Source organism: Schistocerca americana, chromosome 11 (assembly GCF_021461395.2).
Source record: "Schistocerca americana isolate TAMUIC-IGC-003095 chromosome 11, iqSchAmer2.1, whole genome shotgun sequence".
Taxonomy (NCBI): Eukaryota; Metazoa; Arthropoda; class Insecta; order Orthoptera; family Acrididae; genus Schistocerca; species Schistocerca americana.
Genome location: NC_060129.1, coordinates 26172575 through 26193213, shown reverse-complemented (window position 1 = coordinate 26193213; position 20639 = coordinate 26172575). Strand labels below are relative to the sequence as shown.

The window sequence follows — 20639 nt, the reverse complement described above, 5'->3', positions numbered from 1 at the left end:
AAAACATCGAATTAGCAAACGCACAAAGTCTGTATTGTTGTCGTATTGTATCGGTAGTCCTATTACCTGTGAAATGGTAAGTCACTTTCCTTACTCTATCGCTTCGTACAATTGAAAGCGGAACAAGAAATCACCATTTCGATAATCCTTAGTTCCTTATACACCTTACAGACCGAGAGAAACTTCTTGGCAAATTCAAATATGGCGGGCAATACAGACGATAGTAATCAGCTGGTAGAGCCATCTATCGGTAGGTCCGGTAGTTGAGCATCCCTCATTTCGCTAGCTTTAGACTCCTGTTCGGAACATGTGGCAGAGGCAGACCATGGGCGCTTGGGCGGCGTTTAGCATTTGGATAGATGTGGAGGAGGGTGAATGGGCGGGATTTGTGGTATGTCCGGGGTTGTTATGTTTTATTAAGTACCTTGTGCTTCACAAGATCGACGTATAGTCGAAGAATTGAACCACGGACGCCTATGTTATAGGCAGCTTTGAATGAGCCCACTCGCTGGGTCTACATCACTGGGATTTTCCACGGCTAGTTGAAAATTCCCAGAGTTGGACAGGATTTCCAATAGTTCTTCCATTTCGTGTCTGATCGTGCAAGGGTTTACTTCTTGTTTCTACCGAGATGAAGCGATCACGGAGGAGCGAATTGTGGAATGATTTCGCTATTCTAGATCAAGAGTATGCGAAATGTGGTTTACGCCAAAAAGTCGTACAGAACCAGCACGACGAACTTGAAGAAACATGTCGAAAGGTCGCATATAATGGTGAACTTTGCGACAAATTCTTCAAGATCCGTCGACCCTGTGTTGCCTGAGCCAGGTATGTTGCAACAACTGATTGTTTTATGGGATCCTTAGGTATTTTTTGGTCTGCATCCTTTTTCAAAACAGCGCTGTTAATACCAAGAAAACAACATGCTAGGCTGTGTGATGTTTTAAGTAGATATTTAGAAAATTTACTGTTGGGGCTAGGATTTTCTCCCTATGGTATCTGTCAACGAGTTAAAATTTCATAGAGTGGCTATAGGTCCGCCATGTTTTCTTTAGTCAAGGCATTCGTCTGCTGTGTCCCGCCCCCTTGTAACTACGTTTGACTTACTTGAAATAGCCCATACTAGCTTTATTTTTTCTAAAACAAGCAATAGACAGCAGTGATTTCAGTGTACACTGACAGCAAAAAGGATGTTTTTGTCGAAATATGGCGAAACTTTTTGATGTAGATAACACTACAAGACATCTCAAATAAGTCTGTGCATCCACTATAACGTTACTTGTTGCCCATAAATTAATGCAATTAGAGCAGGTACCACCAGAATATTACAGTGAAACTTCTAAACATGCTGTGGTTAACTATTAGAAACAGTAACAGGCGCAGAAATGCGATCTTTTTGTCGCTATTTTAAAGTAAACAGTCAAAGCCTCAAAAACCAGTACACTGTGAACGAGAATATTATTTGAAATATGTGTTACAAGTAGTTAACACAAACATGGTAATTCGATAATAATAATAATCTACAAGAAAAGTAAAATAACTTATTTACATTTAATTTTTACAATGTTTTAACTGACATTCGTATTTTTTCAGTCTTAAATGACCTTTAAATAAAATAAGCTTCGTGTATAGTTGTCTCACAACTTTACCGCTCTGCTCAGATGATTTTGATTTGCATAAGTGATTTATTCGACATACAAAATAATGTTTGAGCAGCAGTTTAACATAGTGGGTTTCTTCACCAAATTCAGTTTCTGTAAAAAGATGTTCATTGTTTATAAATATGGAGCCTCTCACCAATTGCAACACTTCTGTCTGGAACCTCAACAAAACGTTTTTCTGACATTTCAGGATTATGTCCTCATTATTTATGAGAACCTTCTCAGCAACATTACAAAGTTTATCATCATTAGCTGGATTGATTAAACTGGTTTTCACATCTTTCACTGCAATCGATCAAGTTCTTTTATCCTCAATACAAGCAAAAATAACTTCTAAGCAGTCAGCACAGTTAATTTTGTTTGTCACCTGTCTCACTATACTTCCAGCTATGTACTCAATGACATATTCAGAGTACATACTCAGTGAGGCATAATCTGGCACATAATCATGGTCTACAGCTGCAGGGCTTATCTTAGCAAAAGGAAGTGATGGAACGGTAGCAGGAGGTAGCATACTAGTATTTGATTCTTGGCAATTGCCATTTTGAGAACCTTCTATCTGTGCAATTAAGCATTTCATGTATGCTGATCTAAACTGCATAGCATTTGGGTTATTTCTGTTTCCTCCTCTACTACGAATGCTGGAGAAAAATAATTCCAAGTTATCTTGACTTGTTCTACGGGTCAAAATATAATTGAGCTCTGCATTTTCTTTCCAAACATATAATTCTGCAATTTGCCTTATGCTCATTAAATTCAGCATACGTCCATACAACGGCATTTTTCTGTTAGACAGAATAACAGGACTTCCATCATAAAGCTTTAAAAACTTGAAATACTTAATGTATTCATTGATCCTTTTACAGACTGTGTCTCTGTTCCCTCTGAAAATTGGTGCCTTAGTGCCTTTGCCCATTGTGTGACAAGAATTTAATAAATCAAAGGCACTGTCTAACGTTTTGATATATTTAACTGTTGTCTCACACCCATAAAATTCTTTAATGCCTAAATCTTTGCAGAACAACATGGCATTTGCAACAGAATTGCTAAGGGTTTGTGCTGCCAAAGCCACTTTCATTTTTTGAGTATGGTACAGAATGTGCTGCCTCCTAAGTTTGTTTGCAGCATGCAAACCTTCCCTTTCATGCAAGTCCACTAACTTTTTAAAACATTCCCATTTAATTAAGTTATCACTGCCAGAAATGGTACCATCTAACAAAAAATTCTTTTCTCCAAGTAAATTACCTGCCAGCTTTAGCATGTGAGCTGTGTCAAACATGCAAAATATCCTCATATCATTATTTGAAGGGTGGGGAAACCAACACTGTGCTTCCTGTTCATCACATCTGATCCCTAAATTTGCCATTAAAGATCTATTTGTGGCAGTACCATCGCAAACCACAGCTACTATAATAACACCAGTGTCTTCAAGTTTTCGGAGATACTGTTGTACCAAATTTAGCTTTACAGTAGAAGATAGGGAGTGAACTAAACAATAACCCACAGGAATTTTCCAATTTCTGTTTAGCGCTGTGACCATGAACACAAGAGCCTCTTTTGCTGCCTTGCTATCATCACTTTCTATGCCACCCTCCCCAAAATCAACATAACCTCTTATTTTTTCCCCATCCCAAACAAGGTCCTTCTTAATAGCCATCTCATCAAACAGCAATGTTGAAAAAATTTGGGTTGTGCTATTCTCAACTTCAGAGGCAATTTTAGTGAAACCCTCCTCAGTAAAACCAGGATGGCCACCCACTGACATTGCCCAACGGTGAAGCGTTCTTGGGTGGGGTAATTTCACAAATTTTCGTAAGTAGCTGTATGCCTTGGCAGAATAAAAGTGTAGGGTCAGGGCAAATTTCCTTATTTGCTGAGAATAATGGTATACTTCAGCACAGCACTGAAGTTCCAATAGCTCCTTCAACAAACCAACTACATGTTCACTGTTTAACATATCAGAAACTGAACCTCTCTTCTCAAACCAGCAACTAAAGTCTGTAACTGCACTATTCTTATTTTGTGTCGTACACTAAGTTGCTTCATTTGCTTTATCCGCTTCTCTAGTCGCACATTCTCTGCTTGTACTCTGTTATATTGTGTTTTCAACTTCTTAGGCCTTGGTAGACAGGCATTGTGGTCAGCAGAAACAGATGTGGGTCTGATAGGCACTGAAAGAATGCAGTTACATCATGAGTTTATAACAGAGTCACACCATAAGATTATAATAGAAAGTATGTAATTCAAAGTAATAAGAACACGGAGTAAAATTAAATTATTGACTTACTTTGTGTTAATGATGTCACTGTAGCAGCACTATCTTGCAAATTGTCGAAAGATCGCTTTTTGGGTTGTGGTCGTAATACTTTATCTTGCTTTTGTAAATGTGGTGGAAAATTAAAGGTAGTAGTTGACAAAAGGCGCCTCTGGAGATTTGTGTTGTACATATATTTCTGAAACTTCCTGGCAGATTAAAACTGTGTGCCCGACCGAGACTCGAACTCGGGACCTTTGCCTTTCGCGGGCAAGTGCTCTAGAGTGAAAATCTCATTCTGGAAACATATATTTCTCTTCAAAATGAGCTGAACAGAGGTAACTGGCTGTAGTAGGAAACCAGTTTTCTCGCTTCATATTTATAACCCATCTTTTTGTAATTTCCTTATCTTTTAAAGGAAATCTGTAATCAACGATAAATAAATTTCTTTCCTGCATTTGTCTTAAGCATAATTACAGTTCCAATGCAGATGACTCTTTAATAAACATTAAAAAACGTGTCGTATTTCGGTACTAATATACTTACTTATAATATGAAATATTTGTTGTTTTATCGCTGCGGTTGAGTGCTGAACGCACTGCAGGCATGTTGACTTTATATTTTGTAACAAAAAAGTCAACTAGAAAAGTTAAATATTGCAGTAATATCACAACAGCTGACACACTTCCAACACAAACAACAGTAACACTTTCCTGATGTTTTGACTAAGGAGAACATGGCGGCCGAGTTAGCGTTGGTTGCCGCTAGGAGCGCTGTAACTAGTATCTCAGCCACTCTATGAAATTTTAACTCGTTGGTATCTGCGTTTGTAGGAGTAATAATCCCCATCGAACTTTGAAATTTTCCGCCGTCCATGGCACTTGAAATTTGCTCGATTGTGCTGCGATGTTGGCAATGCCACGTGGTAGCCAATAAGAATTCGACATAAACACTCGCCGCAGCCGTTAGCCCGGTATTACACTGTCAAATTTCTTTGTCAAAGATATTTGATTGTGTAATAGGAACTTTGTCAAATGTCGTCCAATATTTGATCAAATCTAGGGCCTCGCTGTAGATTTCATCAAAGAAATCGCTTGTCTTCTGTTCACTGCAATGTCACGTATTACCACATGGAGCGCTAGCATTGCTGCAGCGTTCTGTAGTCTGTAGTGTTTTTAGAAACATTGCCGGTAAATACAATTGGTGTGTGCCGACAACTACAAAATTAATAGAGATGTATGAAGCTAATGAGGCGCTTTACAAAGTTAGGCACCGTGAATACAGAAATAGATTAAGAAGATTGGAGACCTGACCTAATCTAACCTAACCTAACATAACCCTCTCCTCTAGCCAGGAATCGGAGTGTTACAGTGAGCCTGTCTTCTGAAGATGTAGCAGTTCGTAAGTGAATATTGTGCTTTGTGATATGAGGATACACTTCACTGAGCACATACAGAAATGTATGCTGATCCATTCTGAAGTAAGTCTTCCACGGTAAGCTCACGTAACAAGTTTTGTTGAATGCTTTTATTGTGTCGTCGTAAAACCCACGGCTTCACCCAGATTAGATTAGTTTTCCGTTCCATAGATCTGTGCTGAGGAGATCCTCATGGATGTGGAACATGTAATTTTTTTTTAAAGCTGAAATAACAATACTAATAGTATGAATAAATACATCATTTGTTTCTATTAAAAATTTCATCAATGGAGTAGAAGGAGTTGGCCACTAGTATGTCTTTCAGGCTCCTTTTAAACTGATCTTTATTTGTAACTAAATTTTTTTTGTTTGCTGGCAAATTATTGAAGATGAGTGTTCCTGAGTAGTGGACCCCTTTTGAACTAAAGTGCTTTTAAGACCTTGTGCAGATCATTTTTGTTCCTGGTATTGTATATACGAACTGAGTTGTTTGTTGGAAAAAGAGATATATTATTTAAGACAAATTTCATTAAGGAGTAAATATACTGAGAGGCAGTAGGTAGTATACCCAGTTCTTTGAAGAGGTTTCTGCAGGACGTCCGTGAATTTACTCTACAAATAATACGTATTACACGCTTTTGGACTCTGAAAACTTTTGACTTGAAGATTTACCCCAAAATATTATACCATATGACATTATGGAATTAAAGGAGGCAAAGTATGCAAGCTTTTCCATTTTTATATTGCCTATGTCTGCTAACACTCGAATTGCGAATACAGATTTGTTAAGGCGTTTCTGCAGTTCTGTGGTGTGTTCCTCCCAACTGAATCAAGTTGTAATCCCAGGAATTTAAGACTGTCAACCTAGTATGTATGGTTCCTTTTTTTCCACCCACTTCTTTTCCGCATGTGCACACAATGGAATTGCGGCAAGTGCAACTGCTACGGTTAATAACAAGTTGTTGTCAGCCATCTTTAACTTTGACGAAAAATTTGATGACAGTGTAATATCCCTTCTAGCGCTACGTCAAAGATCTTTGTCAAATATATTTGACGGAATATTTGATCACATCTTTGACAAAGAAATTTGATAGTATAATACCGGCCTTACCAAGATTTGCGCACTGTTATTACAACACAGACTGAGGGAAACACTTACAATTTCTTCCAATACATTCATTTCCTATGGAAATTGCGCAATTGCTGCTAGAATACATATGACATTACCTTAATTACAGTGAAGATCTTGGCTTCTGATTTCATTTTTAAGTATAAAATTCGAATTAAAAATATATAGCGTTGTGTAACAGGCTGCAAAGCAACCCGCGAGCCCGCTCTATTTAAAATAGAACATGGATATTCACTTCACTGAAACTGCGTCAGACACTATTTACAAAACAGTTTTCACTTTCTAGTTCCACGTCTGTTGCTGTGTAGTGGAACTCAAGTCTGCGATTTGATTTTCATCGTACGAAATTAACATCGAGTGTAGTACGATGTTAATTTAAAATCTGAATGGTGTATTGTATTGTATTTCACTTGACTCCTAATTACTGTTGTATAAGATCTCAATCTTGAAGTGGCGTGAGGAAAGGTTTACATTGCACGTATAATCAACAGAAGAGAATAGAATCTTTGCTTTCATGCAATTGGCTTCATCAGTGTGTTGAATACATAAAAGCAAAATATAATTACATAAGTAGTCCTGCACAGGACAAGTAGATTCATATGTTAAAATAATGGTAATAACAGAATAATCATACTTACAGTGGCACTACAGTGTTAACATAATAGCAGTAGTAGTAGCAGTAGTACATTACATTTATCTCATTTTATACAAAAGTATCTATATAATTATGGTTATCTTAAGTACCACGAAGAAAAATGTGTGAATGCTTAGACATTACTGTCACACACATATAGATGTACTTCATTATGTAGTTACCACCTGCTTATTGCTACTGCACATATCTCTCTCTCTCGCTGTCTGTGTGTGTGTGTGTGTGTGTGTGTGTGTGTGTGTGTGTGTGTGTCACTGTTTAGAAACTCAGCATTGGAGTAGTACAGCATACATTTGAACCACACTTCTATGGTATGCTTCAAACTATTTGTTCATATATCGCTTTCAGTCATAGAAATTATGATTATTAATGTTCATATGGGTTAATGTCAGTCTTGAGTATGAAGATCTAAGTTAGTATTATTTCGGGTGTTGTGGGCATGGATTTGGTATCTTAAATTAAAATTCTTAATATTTTCTTTAGCACATGTTAACCGGTTGCAGATAGACATACTAGCCATAGTTACCTTGAGTTTTTAAAGTGTTTTTCGCAGCTTTGTCTCGGTGCTAGACGTAATATACATCTAACTGCTTTCTTCTGCCACTTGAAGATGGTACTCGTACTCGCTGAGCTACCCCAAAATAATATTCTATGCTGCAATTGTGCATGAAAGAAAGCAAAATATGCAAAAATTAATAAATGTTTACTAACAATGTGTCTCATGTTGTGCAGTAGGAAGAGAGTACTAGTAAGTTTACCACACAGATAATTTGTAGGCTTATCCCATGTGAGTTTTTATGTAAATGCAATTCCAGTAATTTCACACGCTTTGTGTCTTGCTTCAGTGCCTTTATGTGAAGTAAAATACTTCCGTTTTTATTTTATTTATAGATAAATGATTGGCCCTGACCAGTCACTGCCCAATTCAGTTAAAACTTTGTTGTATTTTAAGACATCTAGCTGATTTTCTCCACCAGTGATGAGTGTCATGTCATCAGCATACAGTACTTGGAAAGCAAACTGTACTCTGGATGCACATCCTGCCTGTGTTGGTGACACAATCTGTATGTTGATGTTAAACTTACTGCTTTATAGGTGAAGCCTCTCCTGCAGCGTAGCTGCCAGAAGGAGGCACAACAGCAGCAGGACACTGGGGGAAGCAGTTCCCTCCACATCACAGCATCGGATAGCCATCAGGGAATATGTCCCCAAAAAGATGGGACTGATTCAAAGGAAGGTCGACAGCAAATTAATGGGTCTGTTTACAAAAGAGTATCAACCCTTCTCTGTTGTAAATGACCTGGTATTCCGTAGTTTTGTCCGTGCACTGAATCCCGCTTATGAAATCCCAAGCAGAAGAGCTGTAACGTAAGTAATGTTGCCAGCAGCATATGCCGAAGCAAATGAGAAAGTACATAAAAAGCTGCTAGGTATGAAGACAATCTGTTTAACAACAGATTGTTGGACATCAGCTTACAATGCCTATGACTGGTCACTTCATAACTGAACACTTCAAATTACAGTCTGTACTGCTGGAATGCAGTCCTTTCAGATAAACGTAGTCTTGGTGGCAAAATTTTAATGGCAGTCAGACAATGCACCAAATGTGAAAAATGCAGTTTCCACCCTTCTCAAGTGAAAACATTTTGGTTGTTATGTCCGTATGCTTAATTTAGCTGTGCAAGATGCGCTTAACAACATTCAGGAAGTCCACCAGATAGTGAAGACAATTGTAGGTTTTTTTAAAAGAATGATAAGTGCAACAGAGTGGCTCTTAACATGCCAACAGAACAGTGACAAAGTAAACATTAAGAAATTGATACAGGGCTTGCCCACAAGATGGAATCCACTCTGTTTATGTTGGAACATCTTGTTGGATTATCAGAGGCAGTAAAAATTACAGTTACCCTTTGTAACTGGCCCACAGAACTCCCATTACTGTCAAATGATGAGTGGGAAATCTGCTTCGAACTCTGTTCGATTTTGAAACCATTTGAACAGGTTTCGAAGCAGCTCAGTGCAGAAGACTATCCGAGTCACAGCTTAGTAAGTTAATAATTTACTTTACTTGGCTCATATAAGTTCAATGTCATTTTATTGCATACTTTTCTTATGTGTTGTGTAGTTTTTAGTATATTTGTCTCAATTTTCAGGTTCTGACATGTGACCTTCTGCCAGTGTGTGATGGAGTTGCCAAAATGCAGTTACAAGAAATTTCAATGAAAGTTGTTAATGCACTGAAAGAGGGACTTACAACAGGTTACAGAATCTTCATCAGAGCAAATCCATTGCCCTTGCCACTCTGCTGGATCCACGGTTCACATTGCTGGCATTTCAGAACCAACAGCAGCAGATGACACGAAGAAACAGTTAGTTTATATTGTTGCCCAGAAACTAGAAGAATGTAGACCAGAAGGTATTCAACCTTCACAACAACCTGCTGAGCCAAATAATCTGACAACCGAGTCCTTCTCTGTGTGGGGCATATTTGGTGAGTTAGTGAAACATGCACAGCCACGGGGGACAGTACAGCCGTGCTATTGTAGAGGTCCAAAGATATGTTGACAGCTCAGCCATCAGTAGAAATGAGGATCCCCTGGCATGGTGGAGACAAAATCAGTACATTTACCCAGCCACCACAAAAGTAGTGCAAGAGATTCAATGTCGTTGCAACTTCTGCACCTTGTGAGAGGGTGTTTCCTAATAACAGGATATTTAATAAATGATAGAACCCATTTCAAGCCATCACATATCCAGAAACTAATATTTCTGAATGTGAATGGTACTTGTGATTAGACACTGTTGCTGGTAAGTGACACAGCATCAGAACACAGTACAGTCTTAAACTGTTCATAAGCAGCATAATTGCATTTGATTACATAGAGGTAACTAGGTACTTTCAACACAACCAAACAAGACTGCACAACTGTATGATTCCTAGCAAAATGTAAAATATGTGAGTATTTGTGTCAAATATGTAGAGGAAACTATTTACTCTTCTTGTGCACATGTTGCCATGTAGAAACTTGTGAACTTATTTGTATTTTGATTACATGTAGGTAACGGGTCACTTTCAACACAAAAAGACCTCGTAACTGTATAATGCCTAGCAAAACGTAAAATATGCGAGTATTCTGATGTTTTGTAATTCATGTTAAGAATAATTTTTGCAGGAATAAGTTATTTAGGATGTATGGAATATAACTAGGAACATGAGTGAAATGAAATGTTTGGCTTTTGTTTCACTTTGTAACTGTCCAAAGTTAAGTGTTTAATGTATTGCACTAAGATATGATTGTTCAATATCGTGTTGACGGATCAGCATATAGTATTGCAGAGCATAATCCTTAAACTATAAACGCTCACACAGAAATCATTTGGCATACACGTTGGGCTTGCTAAAATTTAATTTTTTTGATCTTTTGTTGCAGATATTTTTCGTTTACTGCAAGTATTTCACTGTTGGCATAAATGTGGGTTACATCTCCAGCACCAAAAGATGGATAATACAGACCACTTATATCACTTGCAAGACTGTGTTTCTTTGTTATATTAGTTTCGGTCTGTTGGAAAACATATATTTAGTTTTGTAAATGTATGCACAGTAATGAACAATTTTGAGGCAGAGACCACTCATTCTACACACTTATTTCATACATGCATGACATACATGAAGACATGCACATCCAGCACCAGTTGTGGTTGGTTTAAACACAGCTGTGACCTTAAATATATTAAAACAGTAATAAGCAACATTGTATTTTTCCCCTGAAAATATCATTTGGAGACAAGTAACCTAAAAAATGTTTCATTCTGCTTTCAATATGACAATTGTGGTTAATACTACACATGCCTACAGGACTTTGCAATGTTAACACAGCTGAACGCTGACGTATGTATAAGTGTAATGAAACGAAAACAATATTATTGAGTCATACCAAAGCCTCACTTTTGTTCCGATGCAGTTCAAGACTGGAGAAAAATTTTACTCTTGTTGTTCTGCATGCCATCTGCACACACAAGTTCTTTTTGCCGACACTACAACCGCCCACGCAAGTAAGCTTTTCCTGTGTTACCTTCAAGTACTGCACTTAACCTATTCCTGAGTTAACTGGAAGATAAATACTTCCCACTTCCATATCAACAGCCTTAAAATGCATAGTCTAGATCTTAGGTTATGTTACAGTTCAGTGTCACCATACCAAGATTGGGGGGGAGGGGGGTTGACAGCATGTCACTCTCCAACACGTAAGTCTTTACCAATAATTAAAATGGCAGAAAATTTACAGGTATAGGACGGCTTAACATGGGAAAAACGAGATTTTCATTATTCACTCACTGTATTTAACATTTATTTATAATTCCTTTAAAATCACATAACAACTTCCATTAAACACAGTTCATTCACTCATTCTGCACACTTGTTACACAATTATGGCACTTTTACACTGCAAGTCCTCTAAGAGTTGTCTTGAATCTTCATGATTCTCTCTCACGAGCCTTGATGTGGATAAATACGTACAGCAACCAGTAATCAGGGTCGGAACTCCATCTGCAAAATCACGGTGATTATTAAACATTTTTGCTGTCACTGATTACAAGCAATGTAATTGACAGAGTAGTATTGCTAATATTTTGTGTAATGAAAGCCACTCAATGGGGGATGTTTCACATTTGCAAGAACGATCTCACTAAAGCAGTTAAGTTCATCAAAACACTTACAAACTAACCTCTTGTCTGACGAAGACAGTATAAAGACGCAGTGGCAGTTTCTCCAGACCCGTAGACAATGATATTGTCACGTAGAAGAAGGTGTAATTAGATAAATGACAAACACTAACTTCACTTAACTAAGGTTTATTCAGCACTTGCACTTACAAGAGCACAGAGTGAATTGCCTCCGGCCGGAACACATACGGTATGTATACAGTTATAGAACATTCCAGTACAATGATTCTTGCCAATTGTGGATACTTCTAGAATGTACTCGAACTGCATGTAGAAATTAAAATTTTAGAGTTCAGGTGAGTTTTGAACTCACGACCCTTCATGCAACAGTCTAGTATCATAACCACTTCACCACAGTGACTGTGATAATCAGCTTCTGCGACAGCATCTCGGTGTTATGTCCTCCTAGTCTGGGAACGAGTCATCGGTCCTACATACTGACTCCCGATGACTTATGTTCGCCCTGGTGGTGATCTTCTTAGAACTTTCTTTACCGCTATGCTCTTCATCACCGTTCCGCTTGTTGCATGTCGCTGGAGCTTCGAATTTATCCTGGGTTGCAGGATCCTTATAGGGCTTTATTTGAAGGACGTGGACCATATCTCAGATCTTTCATCGTCTTGTCAGGGTTGAAATCTTCAACTTCATAAGTAACATCAGACAACTGTCTTAAAACTGTATAAGGTCCAAAGTAGTGCCTGAGGAGCTTCTCAGAGAGACCGACCTTCCGAATAGGAGTGAAGATCCAGACGGGCTGGTAGACAACAGGGTGGTGGCTTTCGTCATACCTTCGACAATTGTTTTCTTGAGCTTGCAGCGTGCGGAGTCGAGCTAACTGCCGAGCTTCCTCAGCTCTGGTTAACACTTGGCCAGTGTAGTCGTCATCGTCCACGTCATCAGGATGTAACGGAAACACAGTGTCCATCATCGTAGTCGCATCATGCCCATGCACCAGGAAGAATGGCGTAAATCCTGTGGTGTCTTGTTTGACAGTGTTGTAGGCAAACGTCATGAAAGGTAGCACCTCATGCCAGTTGCTCTGCTCAACATTGATGAACATTGATAGCGTCTCGGCCAATGTCTTATTAAGTCGTTCAGTAAGCCTGTTAGTTTGTGGATGGTAGGCAGTCGTCATGTGATGAGTAATGCTGCACCGACAGTTTATCTGTCACAAGATTTGGTTGAAAAACTTTCCCTCGATCCGTAATTAACAACCTTGGGGCACCGTGTTTTAATACAATGTCTTCTGCAATGAATTTGGCTACCTCGAATGCTTCGACTGTTTTCACGGCTTTTGTAATGGCACCTATTGCCATTAGCAGACGTTGGAAATCGTCCAAGGAGGTCAATCCCAACATGCAACATGCTGGAAAGGTGTTTGGCTGGTGGAATTGATATGAGTCAGCCAGGTGGTTTCTGAGGAACTGCCTTTCTCCTCTGGCACTCTTGACAGTGCAACACACAGTGATGGACACTCCTAAATAAACCTGACCAGAAAAATGTCTTGCCGATCTTATCATATGCCTTAATAAAGCCTAAATGTCTGGCCTCAGGTGTGTCATGGAATTTCTGTAGAACCTCTAAGGGCATGTGTTTAGGAATCACTGGTAGCCACTTGTTTCCAAACTGCAAAGTAATCCATGAACTACCTAAAATTGTCCTTTCACATTCTCTGACCGATTTAAGGCAAACATAATAAGAGGTATCTTGACATCCTTCTGCTCAGCAGTAAGATCCTGGAGTCACTATCTTCATCGAAATCTTGATGGTCTTGCACAGGGTTTTTTGAGAGACAGGCGGCATCTTGGTGTTTTCTTCCACATTTGTACACTACGGTAATGTCATACTCTTGAAGATGTAGTGCCAACCTGGCATGTCGTCCTGTTGGATCCTTAAGACCTGTCAGCCAACAAAGTGAATCATGGTCTGTAACAATTGTGAATGGCCTTCCATAGAGATACTGTGGAAATTTGCACATGGCCCGAATCACAGCAAGACACTCTCATTCTGTAGTTGAGTAGTTTCTTTCGGCTTTTGTAAATTTCCCAGAAGCATGGGTTGTAACCTTCTCTTTCCATCCAAAATTTGCACCAGAATAGCACCGATCCCATACCCACTGGCATCTGTATGTAGGTCTGTAGGTGCTCTCTCATCATACAGACCAAGTACAGGGCCAGTTATCAGAGCTTTTCGTAGCACATCAAAAGAATCTTGTTGAGCACCACCCCAGATCAATTTAGCATCGGCTTTTAACAACTCGTGGAGTGGCCTGGGTATGATACAGAAGTCTTTAACACGGCAGTAATAAGAACATAATCTGACAAGGGAACCTCCCCATCGCACCCCCCTCAGATTTAGTTATAAATTGACACAGTGGATAGGCCTTGAAAAACTGAACACAGATCGAGAAAACAGGAAGAAGTTGTGTGGAACTATGAAAAAATAAGCAAAATATACAAACTGAGTAGTCCATGCACAAGATATGAAACATTAAAGACAATGTGGGCTGAGGGGCGCCGTGGTCCTGTGGTTAGAGTGAGCAATTGGGGAACAAGAGGTCCTTGGTTCGAGTCTTCCCTTGACTGAAAATTTTACTTCCTTTATTTTCGCAAAGTTACGATCTATCCGTTCATTAATTGACGTCTCTGTTCACTGTAATAAGTTTAGTGTCTGTGTTTTGTGACCGCACCGCAAAACCGCGCGATTAGTAGACGAAAGGACGTGCCTCTCCAATAGGAACCGAAAACATTTGATCGCAAGCTCATAGGTCAACCAATCCTCCACAGGAAAACTCGTCTGTTATATTCTATACGACACTGGTAATGGCATGTGCGTCACATGACAGGAATATGTTGTCGACCCACCTAACTTGCACACCTGGCGAATGGGTAAAAAGATTCTTCTACCTTGCCCGATTTAGGTTTTCTTGTGGATGTGATAATCACTCCCAAAAAAGTGATGAAAACATAAGAGTTTGTCACATAAACTGCAACAAATAAATGCAACAGTTTCACAGTCGCGCAGTTTTCCCTGTGCTCTGTCAAAACGTATGTTTTTTACGTTTTCAAATGTTTCCGTGTGTAGACCGTAAAATCCTGCATATGTCCAAGCAAATCTGAACATGTCCTGGAATTTTGGAGAGCGAAGTTGATTGTGTGTGAGTGCCTAAACTTTGATAATTGTCTGAAAATAAAAAATTAAACTTTTCACTCGAGAGAAGACTTGAACCAACGACCTCTCGTTCCGCAGCTGCTCACGCTAACCATGGCGCTTGTAAGCTCACACTGTCCTTGATGTTGCCTACCTTTCGCATGGACTACTCAGTTTGTATATTTTGCTTCTTTTTTTCATAGTTCCACACAACTTCTTCCTGTTTTCTCGATCTGTGTTCAGTTTTTCAAGGCCTATCCCTGTGCCAACTTATAACTAAATCTGAGGGGGGTGCGATGGGGAGGTTCCCTTGTGAGGAAGCTTCTCGCATCTCAAATATTTTTAGGAATAGGAAATTCCGTTATAGACCACACCTTGTCTGGGTCTGGTGTGACACCTTCGTTTGACTCAAGGTGTCAAAGTATTTTGATTTCTTTTGCTCCAAAGAGACATTTTCTTGGATTTAGTTTGTCAACCTTGTTGGAGACACTTAAGAACAGCCCTCAGTCTTTTTTTGTGTTCATCAAATGTATCTGAGAACACTATAATCACTGCTGGTGCATTCAAAACTTGCTGGTGCATTACACAAACCAAACAGCAGTAACTTAAACTCATACAGGCCCCCAGGAGTGATGAATGCAGTTTTTTCATGATCAGCCTCATCTACTTCGATTTGCCAGTATCATGAGTACATGTCCATGGTTGACAAAAACTTAGCCCCCTCAGACAATCTAGTGTATCGTCAATTCGTGGAAGAGGGCACACGTCCTTTTTACTTACCTTATTAAACTTCCTGTAATCAACACAAAAGCGCCAACTGCCATCCTTCTTCGTGACGAGAATCACTGGTGACGACCATGGGCTCTGCGAAGGCTGAATGATGTCATTCATCATTTTCTCTACCTCGCCGCGAATTATTTGAAGTTCCATTGCTGACACACAGTATGTTCTCTGGCTTGTTGGTTGATGGTCTCCAGTGCCTCACTGTCGATTTGTGTAATTTGCTCTTCACTTGTGGATTGAAGTATTCAGAGAACTTTTGAAGAATGGCAAGTAGCTTCTTCCATTGTTCCTTTGTGAGATCTTGTGATAGTCGAGCTAGAAGATCTTGTCTCGTAGTGGTAGCGCCAATTTCTCCCAGAGGCTCTGCATGGGATGATGCTCAGCTGTTCTGCAATTAATGGCTCAGCATTTTCTATGCACATGCATCTTGGAAGGATCTGTTGTTCTCAGTGACAGTTAACTGTCCACAATTCACCGAATCCATTCTTAAATGAGACAACAGAGGCTGGGATGACCAAGTTATTCTTCAGTGGTATTCTTATCTTACATTCCGCTACAAGATCCATGGATCGATGCATAGCATGACACATGACGGTTACCTTTCTAGTGCTGACTGCAGGAATGATCAGTTCATCCAGCACACATAGCTTCCATACACTCAGATATGCATTTCTGTCCACAGTATTTCATCTCGTCTAGCATAATCTTCGAGCGACCACAATCTATAATTGCCTGAGAAGCTTTCAAAAAGTCCCATCCGAGAATGACGTCATGACTACACTCTTGTAAGACGATGAATTCTAAGGGCTGTGTATGGCCACTTACACCCACACAAATGACACATCTTCCTGTAGGTTTTACATATTTCTCACTAGCCACCTTCAGCAGAGATGTATTGTTGTTGACGAATACTGTTTTCCGCAACTGGTGATGGTACTTCTCCAAAATGACCGAATATGATTAGCGTCCACAAGATCTTGGGCTGTTCGGCGATCCATGAGGATATCAACGTAGTTTCCTATCATTTTTGTAGTGATCAATGGCAGAGGATTTTTCTCTTCGGCTGCCTCACTTCCAAGGGAGGTCGCACCTTTAAGTTTTCCAGGTTGCGGCGGCTAGGTGATCGGCTGGAGATTCTAAACAGTGGTAGAGACTTTGATCGGCGTGTTGGGCAGCGTCCTGTCCAGCAGCTAGCTTGTGGCAATGGCGACCTATGTCGTCCTGCACCCACATCTTGTTCATCTTCATGTCGCTGGAGCTTCGAATTTATCCTGGGTTGCAGGATCCTTATAGGGCTTTATTTGAAGGACGTGGACCATATCTCAGATCTTTCATCGTCTTGTCAGGCAGCTGGCGTTGGCTAAGATCGGTCTGCTGTCTTCTGGCGCAGGCCTCATTAAATATCCGCCGCCTTTCTCGACAATAGCGCACCACATGTCCCAGTCGTCCACAGTGGAAACATACTGGTTGCTTATCCTGGGTCCTCCTTGGTGCCCAAACAGGTTCCTCATGTGGCAATGTAGGAATGTAACTTCTTCCTGGTCTCAACTTTTTAACCATTTTAAAGGGAAATGAAGGACAAGAGATTGAGTTCAATGTCTGTTCCACTTTCGCTATTATGACCTCATGAAGCGTCTCGGTTTTTTTGCTTGCCATGCAATCCAAGTGCCTCCTGAGCTTTGTGTCTCACTATCTGACAAATAACACTTGTGAAATCAGTTTCTTCCTGCATCACAGACATCGATACCATGTTTGGAAGCCATTGAAACTTTTGCATGTTATTCTTTTTTTATACATTGTCTCGATATACTGGCACCATTTTATGAAGTCGTCTGCTGTCGAAACCTCCTTCAGGAGTAGGGCTTGAACATGAACATGCCCTCAGCAACACCCTTCATGAGATGAGATGTACAACCTTATCTTCCTGCTTCATTCTAGGCTCCACTATTTAACACAGGTCCAAGACGTCTTGAATTTAGGATACTGTAGTTTCTCCTGGACGCTGTGCCCTGCACTTTATCTTCAGTCTTGCACTTCTGTCATTGTGTCTCGCCAAAATACTTGGGCAGTTATGCCTGGAATACTACTCATTTTGTGAACTTCTCCTTGGTGTTCTCATAACATTGCTTTGCAGTGCCCTCCAAGTAGAAAAGTAAGTTAGCTAAACACACAGTGTCATCCCATTTGTTAAATTTGGCTATACGTTCATATACCTTCAGCTACTTCTTTGGATTTTGACCAGTATCACCAGTGCAGCTGGGAGGATGTCTCAAGTTGTGGCACACAGTTGCTGTCATCATAACATTCCTGTACAATGATTCTTGACATTTGTGGATACTTCTAGAATGTACTCAAACCTCGTATAAAAATTAAAATTTTACAGTTCAGGTGAGTTTTGAACTCATTACCCACGATGCAACAGTCTAGTTTCATAACCACTACACCACGGTGACTGTGCTACTCAGCTTTTTCTGCAACAGTATTTTGATAGCGCTGTACTGAGTGACTGAAACATAGCATTAATTACACTATTAATATTTTCATAATTGTGTCTTTAATACAAAGGTAAAGCCAATGGAATAAACTCTTGAAACTTGCCCCAAAGATAGTGAGAAAGGCAGTATATCCATGTTCTATTGAGAGACAGAATGTTACCCTTACTCTCAGTGTTTTTTATTCTAAAAATGTGGCAGCATTAGAAATTTTGAAAAGTCAGGGGATTGAGATTTCTGATCGCACTATTAAAATTAATCATTAAATGGTGGACAGTTTCTAATGTACAGCATCCCATAAAAGGCAAATACACATCAGATGATAATTCTAGCCCAATCACTGGACCCACTGATTCCAAACTTCTGTTTCTTGAAAATTTGAAAACATATCTTGACATCTGGCATGCATTGCCTACTCATGGAAAACTAACCAATGGAAAATATACTGCTTTCTCTCACATACTTGCAACAACAGTATGCAGATATATTTTTAATACTTACAACTGGTCCTACATTCTTACAGCAAAATTACACACTGATGCTTTAGAAGCAAGATTTGGAGCTTAGAGAAGGCTAAGTGGCTGCACATATAATGTTTCAGTCGAGCAAATGTTGGAATCGGAGAGGAAACTCAAAGTAATAAGTCTGCTAAAGTTCATATCTACTAAATATGGTGAATTTACATTAAATGATTTTGCAGCGAAAGTAAATTACACCATAAAACACCAAATGTATGAAAATTTAGATAAATTAGAACCTGCTCTAGAGGAACTAGCAAACATTCCCATGATGGATGAAGATTTGAAAGTCTTGGCTTGTATTGCTAGCTACACCAGCAAAACAGTGCTTGAAAAGGTGGAAAATGTTCAGGTTGTGAAGAAATGTTACAGACAGAGGATGTAATTTTGTTGCAGTGTGAAACCAAAGAACTCCTTTCCTATTTCAACCAACTGAATCGTGGGGGATTGAAGTGTCCTTCATTTATAATGATTTCCTTGTGTTGTAATATATATAAACTTTTTCCAAGTTCTGATTAGCAGTACATATGAATCAGAATTTCTCAAACTTGAAAATCAAAGAGATGCAGTACTTGTCTTAGGAACTGAATTGTGTGAAAATGCCATTAGTAACCACAGTGATGTGTGCAAATGTGGCATTCCTTTAAAGACAATAATCAAGAAAATTATTAAAGTGATTTCAAATATTTTTATTGGTAACTACACAAAACTCTTGAATGAAAAGAGTGTTTCCAAGGAAATTGCTCGAACACTAGTAAAACAAAAAAGACTAACTCATGAAGACATTGCAGCAAAAATAACAACACACAAAGTGGTCAAGCTGAGCAGCAAATATATCCAACAGATACTCAAAATCAAACCATTTCTAGCATATTACATATGACAGTGACTAGAATTAACTGCATATTGTTTAATACAATTTTGAGCTTTAGTTACATACTTCACTTATTATTGCTATGTAGCTTCTATTTTGCAAATTAGTATTAGTGTCCAAATATGCCATTTACATGTTTTGTGTAGTAGTTGTTTGGATTTGATTTGGAGCTACATCTCCAAATTTTGCTTCGTCATAGTACTTATTACATAATTTGTGACTTTAGTAACAACTTTTTATTTAGGTTTGAATACAGAAAAACGCATAAGAATACATTTCTTACGCAATTTAGAATCTACTTTCCATTTATGAAGTTTATAAATAATTCGTAGTTAAGGTACCGCTGAAATACTTGACCTAAGACTGCACCATCTTGGTTTCTGTGTTGTGGTCTGATGTATTGTAGGTGGTCTTGGTTTGATGCACTCGCGAAAGTGAAAACGAATAGTAGTTGTTTATTTTGGTATGTACAATAGAGCAAGAAATAAAGAATAAAAAGGCTTGTGGCAAAGACCAGATATTCGCTGACTTATTTAAGAATGGAGGACCATAACTGGAATTAGAAATACAGGCGTTTATAGAAAGAATTTGGAAGACAGAAACCATTCCTGCAGATTGGAAAACTGCAATTGTGTGCCCCATATTTAAGAAGAATGATCCACTTGTTTGTAATAACTACAGAGGAATTGCCTTACTGGATGTCACCTACAAAATCTTATCGAGCTGCCTATTAAACAGGCAGAACTGATTGGAGACTACCAATGAGGTTTCCGCAGAAACAAATCCACATTGGATCACTTATTCACCCTAAGACAAGTAACTGAGAAAGAGTGGGAATTCAATGTAGATGTCCACATATTATTCTTAGATTTTAAAAAAGCCTATGATAGCATACACCAACAGACACTCCTAAATATAATTAAGGAATTTAAAATACCATCAAATTAATCAGGTTAGTTAAAATGAGTGCAGATGAAACTT

The 20639-nt window shown here is 39.0% G+C and overlaps 1 long non-coding RNA gene across 2 annotated transcripts; it reads left to right on the top strand.

Moving 5' to 3' along the window:
- Nucleotides 1-316: 316 nt before the first annotated feature.
- LOC124554009 lies at nt 317-10344 on the top strand. Of its 2 annotated transcripts, none has more exons than XR_006968199.1 (3): nt 317-828; nt 8209-8369; nt 9267-10344. It is a non-coding gene; the product is annotated as an uncharacterized LOC124554009 (long non-coding RNA). The 2 variants fall into 2 exon arrangements; XR_006968198.1 differs by having other exon boundaries at nt 8209-9159.
- Nucleotides 10345-20639: the final 10295 nt, after the last annotated feature.